General features: G+C 37.3%; 1 pseudogene; it reads left to right on the top strand.

Annotated features, from left to right (window-relative positions):
* Positions 1 to 2,979: 2,979 nt before the first annotated feature.
* On the top strand, positions 2,980 to 3,550 carry LOC141572411 (large ribosomal subunit protein uL6-like; annotated as a pseudogene).
* Positions 3,551 to 9,501: the final 5,951 nt, after the last annotated feature.

Here is a 9,501-nt window from a genome sequence, read left to right as displayed (position 1 = left end):
GCTCAGAGAAATGTCACCATAAGGGAAGGAGTGGTCGACTTTGCCAAATGTTGCTGAAAGGCACAGTAAAAGGAGGACAGCAGTGGACCATGGCACCTGGCAAGACAGAGGTCTTTGTTGACCTTGGTAGCAACAGTTTCAGTGGTATGGTGGGACTGAAAGCATGACTAAAAGGATTCAGGAGAGAAGGAAATGTGGAAAAGTGGAGCAGACAATATGGTATCGTTTTTCTAGGAAGGAGAATGGAAAAATGAATTAGTAACTAGATAGGCACAGAGCACAAACAAGTGTCAAGGACATTTCATTGTGCCCTTTGGAAGAATGGGGTAGAGAGGGAGAAATTGATAATGCTGAACAGAAAGGTGATCTCTGTAAAAGTTCTCTTTTTGTTAATTCGTGTGTATGTGCATTTATTTATATTGTTTATTTCAGATAGGGATTCTTTAGCTTAGAGAATCTTTATTTCTCTGGTACTAAAATAGTATCAAAGATATATTAAAAGCTTAGACTTTTTAATAGGAATAATATCTAATCCTCCATTTGTGAGAAAATGTCCCAAAGGGCTGGTTTATTTGGATATATGAGATCCTTTGACATGCAAATTCTCATGGCCTTAAAATTATTCATTTCCAGGGTTCTCTATGTACACCAGATAACACGCGGTCACTCACGTTTACAACCTCAGCTCCTGCCAAGCTGAATTACTCACAGTTCCCCAAAGGCCACATTGTTTCAGGCAGATGGACCTTGTACCCTCACATCACCCCCAATATGTCTCCCTGCCATGTTCTCTGGGAAGCCTCCTTCTCTTGGGTATGCACTAGCCTCTGTAGGTTTCTTCTCCTTGTTTTCTTTTTATAAAGGTAATGTGGAACCCAAGAGAGTGTTATGAACCAAGGATTAGAGTGAAGTCAACTCTGAAACTGAAGTCCACTTAACAGAAACAATAATGATTTAAAAAAAAATAATAATAATGTTTATGCTTGTAGAAAATACAAGCAATACAGAAAAGAATACAGAAGAAATCAAAATTCAACTAAAATCACGGCCCGAGAAACAACCACCATTACCATTTTGTTCAATGTCCACCATGCTCTCTATAATCCTGACTTCCTGTGTCAAAGAGACCTGTCCTAGGATAGCAGAATTACTCCCCAACAACTCTGGTGTGGGTTTACTACAGAAACTATCACAGGGGCTTGCCTTATTATCTTTTGTATTTCTATGTTTAGCACAAACATTGGCACTGTAGAGGACCCATTTATGTCTGTGAAATTAATGAATAGGGGCATATCTGGCTGAAAAACAGTAACAGGAAGAGTAACGCAGTTCCCTGAAATCACTGGTGGATGAAGAAATTGAGATGCGAAGGAAAGACAAACCTGTTCTGAAGAGGGAGCCTGCAGTACTGGAAGGTTCATGGTCTTTGCTCTAAAACAGATCCAATAGAAGCAACATTTCAAATCAATGCGAAAATATGTTTTAAATGAATATTGCTGAGATAATTGGTGAATAATATAAGGAAAATAAAGTTAGAGCCGTATTTCATTCTTAATGAAACCATATAAGAACTAGAAGACTATGTTGGTAAGCATAGTCCTGAAATAAGAACAGCACAACAAATCCATGGGTATAAAATGAAGGATAAATTGCTTGACTACACAAAATGAAAAAGATCGTCAAAAAATTGAAAGTCAAATGGAAAGTTATTTTGGATAACCTTAAGTTCTTATGAATCAATATGAATCAATTCAAAATAGGCAAATAAGACATTTTTACTTTTTGCTTACAAGGTTGGCAAAAGATTATAAAGGATACTAACCATTGTTTATGACAATATAAAAAATAGGTTTTCTTGACTATGGGTGGTGAACACACAATGTGTTATATAGATGATGTATTATAGAATTGTACACATGAAACCTATATAATTTTACTAATCATTGTCACCCCAATAAATTTAATAAAGACAAAAAATAAAATAAAATGTATTAGAAAGAAAACAACAAGTATACTACAATGGTGTATACTTGTCATTATACAAATGTCTCCATAGAATGTACAACACCAAGAGTGAACCATAACGTAAGCTATGGACTTTGGGTGATAATGATGTGTCAGTGCAGGTTCAACAATTGTTTAACAAATGTGGCACTTTGGTGGGGGGATGTTGATAGTAGGGGAGGTTGTGTATATGTGGTGACTGGGGGTATAAAGGAGCTCTTTGTACTTTCTGCCCAATTTTGCTATGAACCTAAAACTACTCTAAAAAAATTAAGTTTATTAATATATTAGTTACCATATTTTACCATGTATAATGTGCACTTTTTTGTGCAAATTTGTGAGGGAAAAATAAGGATGCACATTATACATGGGTAGTGCTAATTTCGTATCTATATAAATGTTTTTAATTCTTTTATTTATGCTTATGAGTTAAAAGTATAACTCTAAAAATCACTACTGATATCTGTATGCAAAATAATAGCCTGGAATATGATAATTGGTTTTGTTGAACTTACAACGAGCTTGCAGCAACAAAGAGTTCTTGGCCTTCTATGATGCGTAAATATCGTACATTTTTTACCGGTACATAAAATTTCTTGTACCTTGTATCTGTTCTTGTGTTTTGTAATTATTTGTTACATAAAATTTATTGTACCATCATATGTTAAAAAATAAATGCTAAAATTTCTTTATAATACAAAAAACAAGTACCTAAGTGTGAACAAATACAAATTTGAATTAAAAAGTTAAAACGAAAGATTTTTCCCCTAAAAGTTTGGGGCAAAAACGTGGGTGCACATTATACACAAGAGTGCATTATACACGGCAAAATATGGTAATTAATTTAAAAAACAGATGTTCTACACTGCTGGTTGAATTATATATGGTAGTAACTCTTCTATGGATCAACTTGGCAACATATGTAAAAAATATTCAAAATGTGCATGCTCTCTCTTTGCGGCATCTACTGTGAGAATGAAGATCATTCTCAGCATTCAGACTTCGGACATTCCAGAAAACGTGGACGTCACTCTGAAGGGACCACAGTTATTGTGAAGGGCCCCAGAGGCACCCTGCGGAATGACTTCAATCACATCTGTGTAGAGCCCAATCCCCTTGGGAGGAAAAAGAAGAGGCTCCAGGCTGACAAATGGTGGGGAAGTAGAAAGGAACGGGCCACTCTTTGCACTGTCTGTAGTCAAGTACAGAACATGATCAAGGGGGTTACCCTGGGCTTCTGTTACAAGATGAGGTCTGTGAGTGCTCACTTCCCCATCAACGTTCAGGAGAATGGTTCTCTTGTTGAAATTCGAAATTTCTTGAGTGAAAAATACATCCACAGGGTTCAGATGAGGTCAGGTATTGCTTGTTCAGTATCCCAAGCCCAGAAAGATGGTTAATTCTTGAAGAAAATGATATTGAACTTGTATCAAATTCAGCTGCTTTGATTCAATAAGCCATGACAGTTAAAAACAAGGCTACCAGAAAATTTTGGGATGGTAACTATGTTTCTGAAAAAGGAACAGTTCAGCAGGCTGATGAATAAGATCTAAATTGTCCAACCACCACAACAGCAAGATGTCAGATGATTCCTCAGACTTATTTGTGATTTTAAAGATGCAATGAAAGTCATGTGTTGGGAAAAAACTGTTCATGCTAGTTTACTCATAATTTCCAAAATTAAGAATTTATCACAAAGAAGTATTTAGACTTATGTGCAGATGTTAACTGTGATAATTTCTGGTGATATGATTATGAGTTATGATTTTCCTTTGTACTTTTCATTATTTGCCAAGTGTTCTGAATTAAATTCAGATCTTTTAATTAGAGATAAATAATAAGTGAGGACCTTCCATTAAAGATGGCAGATTGAACATCAATACTTACCTTTATTTCCTTCCCAAACCAAACTAAAGCAATAATAAAATGATTTTTACAACACAGACCCAAAACAACAGTGAGAATGGGAAAAGAAAATTTTGGAACTAGAAAGTAAAGGAAGAGAAACAACTGATTTAGCAAAACTGAACCCAAAGTAAGGAAAGCCAAGATGCAACCTGATTCACATCATAGACTTTCAAAGGTCTCCAGAGTTTTTACCACCAGATTCCTTTGACAGTGGAGAAAAAGATGGGGCTGAAAACAGAAGATTTCGTTAACAGTTTGTTTGAAAAGCAGACCTTTCCTTCCCAACTCCACAAAGGAAAGAAGCCTGGAGGTTTTTACCCCCACTGGAGAGGGATAACACAATATCTCTGGACTAGATAACAGGGAGGGCAGGAGTACTGTATGAAGAGAAGGACGAAGGAGAAGTATACACATTGATTATCTGGGTCCCCAGCTTTCCTTCCCGTCCTGACTCTAAGAAGGCTGGTAGCCAGGTTCACATCCTCCGGGAATAGGATTCAAAAATTTTTCTCTTGAGACTCCAACCATCCCAAGAGAAAATAATCATCACAGGGTTACCTAATGAAACAGTCAAGTCAAATCACCTTACAACAAAGTCTACTGTCAGTAAAGCCTTCCACCCACCACCACCACCATCATACAGAGAGAGCTTCAGATTTTCAGTATACAACTCTTAAACTATGAGCAGAGTGGTAAGGATGTTTGAAGATGTTAGAATAAAATATTTACCTGTTTCACTGATCCTAAGATACAAGTGTCTGATATCTTTGAATGAACATTTCTGAAATCCAGATATACCTTACAACTGTATGATATTGTAAAATCATTTTCAACCAGGAGACATTACAACACAGCTGTGCCAAGTAATTCATAGAGACCTTCTTATAAGGTCAAGAAAGCACTAATGTCAAAGTGTTTTTGAGTCCATAAAATACATTAATTTGAAAACCAAAGACCAAAACAAACTGGAAAAAGATGTACGAAAGAGAAAACATTCTCCCAAACCATCATTAATGTCCTTAGAGAGGTAATAGAAGACATTACATTCAGTTTTTTTTATCTATGAAACAAAAACGTTCAAATAATTCTTGGGAATTAAAATAAAATAGCTTAAAATAGAAGATTAGGTTGATAAAATTTCTCAGACAGAAGAACAAAAGGACAAAGAAATAGAAAATAGAGAAGAAAAAAATATATAGCATTGGTCCAACAGTTTCATAAAAACAAAACAGAGAAGTTATTAGCAAAATAATTAGCACTTTTCAGATGATGTTATAAGAATGATGGTGTGAGGTGAGCCTCTTGAAATCTCCCCTGGAATTTACAACAAGTTGAACAACTATAGCTCCACAAAGGACTCCCTGCACAGCAGACAGGCAAGACTAAGAGGCGCACTACTGAAAGGTGGGCAAACTGTGTGAGCGGGGGAGGAGGGACGGGAGAAGTGCGGAGACAGAGCCACGCAGGTGCAGGATGCAAACCTAGCTCAGTGCTCCAAAGTCGCTGCATCCCGGAACTACCGCAGCTGCGGGAGAGGGAAGAACTCGGACTGCTAGGGCTCCGCTTACAGCCCACAGGGCTGAGGGGGCAGCATATAACACGGCTGAACCCAACGCTCACGGCAGAGACCTCAGAGAAAAGACTGAGGGAAGAAGGCTGAAAACGGTGGTTTAAGCCCTCACTGCCGAGCAGAGAATGGAATCCTTAGGCACAGAGCCTCGCCATGCCCTCCTTACCCTCCCAGAGCTTGCCCCGCCCCCAACTCCCAAGTGCTAGAAGCAGAAAAATAGCAGTGTCAAATTAAAAGAACAGAATATTTGCAGTTCTGAAAACTGTGTTCTGCAGACACGGACTTGCAGCCCAACTAGTTCCCGCAAAGGGAAGGGAGCTATGGAAGCAGGACTGGCTGTGGTGGTGGTCACCGCCATTGCTGTGGGTCACCTCTCACAACACACCCCGCCCCGTACCCAACTATCTGGGCAGCTTCCTGCAGGAGTAAACAGAGATGCTGAAACACACTGGCTCTGAATCTGATGCAGGAAGAGCTTTGGAACTTCAAAAACTCTCAGGATCCCCACACGGATGCAGTGTCCTATGACCAGGGGAACTATTAACAAAGGAGAGCCTGCTTTCCAGGGAATCTCCCCATTGTGTGAGAAGCTGGAATAGTGCAGACAAAACATAACACTACAGTGTGAGACAGGAAAAAAAGGGTGCAGTCAGACAGAAAATAAAATATTCTACAAACACGTACTGTGAAACAAAAGAAAGACCTCTTTCTATCAACCTCTTGCAGAAGCCACTCCTGTAGATGTCTAGGAAGAGAAATAATAAGTCAGTAATTGCCATGAATAACCAAGGCAACAAGACAGCTCAGAAAGAAAGTGAAAAGTCTCCAGAAAAGGAACTTAAAGATATGGAAATATGTGACTTAAATGACAGAGAATTCAAGATTGCAGTTCTGAAAAAACCCAACGAGATGCAAGAAAACACAAAAGGCAGTGTAATGAACTCAAAAACACAATCAAAGAAAAATACGAACATATTACGAAACAGATTAAAATTTTAAAAAAGAACCAAATAGAATTTCTGGAGATTAAGAACTCAATAGAAGAAATTAAGAATGGAATAGCCAGTTTAGGTAGTAGAGTTGACCAGATGAAGGAAAGAATCAGTGACATTGAAGATAGAAACCTGGAAATTACACGGATGGAAGAAGAAAGAGACTTGAGAATTAAAACAAATGAAAGAACTTATGAGAACTTTCTGACTCCATCAGAAAGAGCAATATAAGAATAATGGCATACCAGAAGGAGAAGAAAGAGAGAAAGGAACAGAGACTATATTCTCACAAATAGTTGATGAGAACTTCCCAAACTTGTGGAAAGAACTGGATCCTAGAATCCAAGAAGCAAACAGAACACCTAATTACCTAAACATCAAAAGGCCTTCTTCAAGGCACATTGTATTGAAGCTGTCTAAAATCGATGACAAAGAAAGAATCCTCAAGGCAGCAGGGAAACGAAGACTGTAACCTACAAAGGAAAGCCCATTAGAATAGCATCAGATTTCTTAGCAGAAACGCTACAAGCCAGGAGTGAATGGAAACAAATATTCAAACTATTTAAGGAGAGAAATTATGAGCCAACAATAATATACCCAGCAAAGATATCCTTCAGATATGAAGGAGGAATAAAGACCTTTCCAGACATACAGAAGCTGAGGGAATTTTATAATACATGACCTGCACTACAAGAAATACTAAAGGAGGCTATTCGACCACCATCAACAGGGACAATTTGTGGCAACCAAAACATAAAAAGGGGGAGAGTAAAGGCCTGAACTGGAATATGGGAATGGAGAAAGTAGGAATGCTGAAGAAAACGGAATACTCTAAGTATCAAACTTTCTTTTACATAAACTTAAGGGTAACCACTCAAAAAAAATCCAGAACTGAAATATATACTGAAATAAAAAAAGAAACAGAGGGAAACATCATAGAATACCACCACACAGAAATAATAGACAACAACAAAAAGGCAAAGAAACAATGGAGACACAGCCTTACCAGAAAACTAAAGATAGAATGACAGGAAATCCTCACATATCAATAATCACCCTAAATGTAAATGGACTGAACTCACCAATAAAAAGGCACAGAGTAGCAGATTGGATCAAAAAACTAAACCCAACCATATGCTGTCTCCAAGAGACACATCTCAGCTACAAGGACAAGCATAGACTCAAAGTGAAAGGGTGGAAATTGACACTCCAAGCAAATGGTACCCAGAGAAAATCAGGTGTAGCCATAATGATATCAGATGAAACAGACTTCAAGGTGAAAAAGATAACAAGAGACAAAGATGGACATTTCATAATGGTGAAGATGGACTGCACAACAAGAAGACATAACAGTCATCAATATTTATGCCCCCAATCAGGGAGCACCAAAATACACCAAGCAACTACTAACAGAACTAAAGGGAGAAATTGACCAAAACACAATTATACTAGGGGACTTAAATACATCATTGACAGCTATGGATAGATCATCCAAACAGAAAATAAATAACGAAATAGTAGCCCTAAATGACACATTAGATGAAATGGACATAATTGACATTTATAGAGCACTTCATCCTAAAACATCAGACTATACATTCTTTTCTAGTGTACATGGAACATTCTCAAGGATAGACCATATATTGGGACATAAAATCAGTCTCAACAAATTTAAGAAGATTGAAATCATACCATGCATATTCTCTGATCACAAGGCTTTGAAATTGGATATCAACTGTAAAAAGAAAACCGGAAAAACTACAAATACATGGAGATTAAACAACATACTTTTAAAGAAGGACTGGGTCAAAGAAGAAATTAGAGGAGAGATCAAAAGATACATAGAAACAAATGACAATGAAAATACATCCTACCAAAATTTTTGGGATGCAGCGAAAGCAGTTTTAAGAGCGAAATTTATCTCATTACAGGCCTATCTCAAGAAACAAGAAAACTCCCAAATAAATAACCTCATGTTACACCTTAAAGAACTAGAAAAAGAAGAACAAGTAAAACCCAAGGTCAGCAGAAGAAAGGAAATAACAAAAATTAGAGCAGAACTAAATGAAATAGAGAACAAAAAGACAATAGAAAAAATTAATGTGACAAAGAGCTGGTTCTTTGAAAAGATTAACAAAATTGACAAACCCTTGGCTAGACTTACTAAGATAAAAAGAGAGAAGACACTGATTAACAAAATCAGAAACGTAAAAGGGGAAGTTATCACGGACACCACAGAAATACAAAGGATCATCCAAGAATACTATGAAGGACTATATGCCACCAAATTCAACAACCTAGAAGAAATGGACAAGTTCTTAGAAACATATAGCCTTCCAAGGCTGAACCATGAAGAACTGGAAAATCTAAACAGACCGATCACCAGTAACGAAATTGAATCAGTCATCCAAAACCTTCCCAAAAGCAAAAGTCCGGGACCAGATGGCTTCACTAGTGAATTCTACCAAACCTTCAAAGAGGATCTAATACCAATTCTGCACAAACTCTTCCAAAAAATTGAAGAAGAGACAGTACTCCCTAACTCATTTTATGAGGCCAACATTACCCTGATACCAAAACCTGGTAAGGACAGCACAAAAAAAGAAAACTACAGACCAATATCTCTGATGAATACCGATGCAAAAATCCTAAATAAAATTCTAGCAAATCGAATACAACAATGCATTAAAAGATTATTCATCACGACCAAGTGGGGTTCATCCCCGGGGCACAAGGATGGTTCAACATACACAAATCCATCAATGTGATACATCACATAAACAAAATAAAGGACAAAAATCATATGATTATATCAATTGATGCAGAAAAAGCATTTGACAAGATACAACATCCATTTATGATTAAAACACTTAATAAAATGGGTATAGAAGGAAAATACCTTAACATAATAAAGGCCATATATGACAAGCCCTCTGCTAATCTCATAATTAATGGAGAAAAACTGAAGCCCTTTGCTCTACGTTCAGGAACACGACAGGGATGTCCCCTATCACCTCTGCTTTTCAA

The sequence above is a fragment of the Rhinolophus sinicus genome, linkage group LG06 (genome assembly GCF_036562045.2).
Source record: "Rhinolophus sinicus isolate RSC01 linkage group LG06, ASM3656204v1, whole genome shotgun sequence".
In the NCBI taxonomy this organism is placed as follows: Eukaryota; Metazoa; Chordata; class Mammalia; order Chiroptera; family Rhinolophidae; genus Rhinolophus; species Rhinolophus sinicus.
The sequence above is the reverse complement of the archived record's forward strand: the minus strand, read 5'-3'. Positions and strand labels throughout refer to the sequence as shown.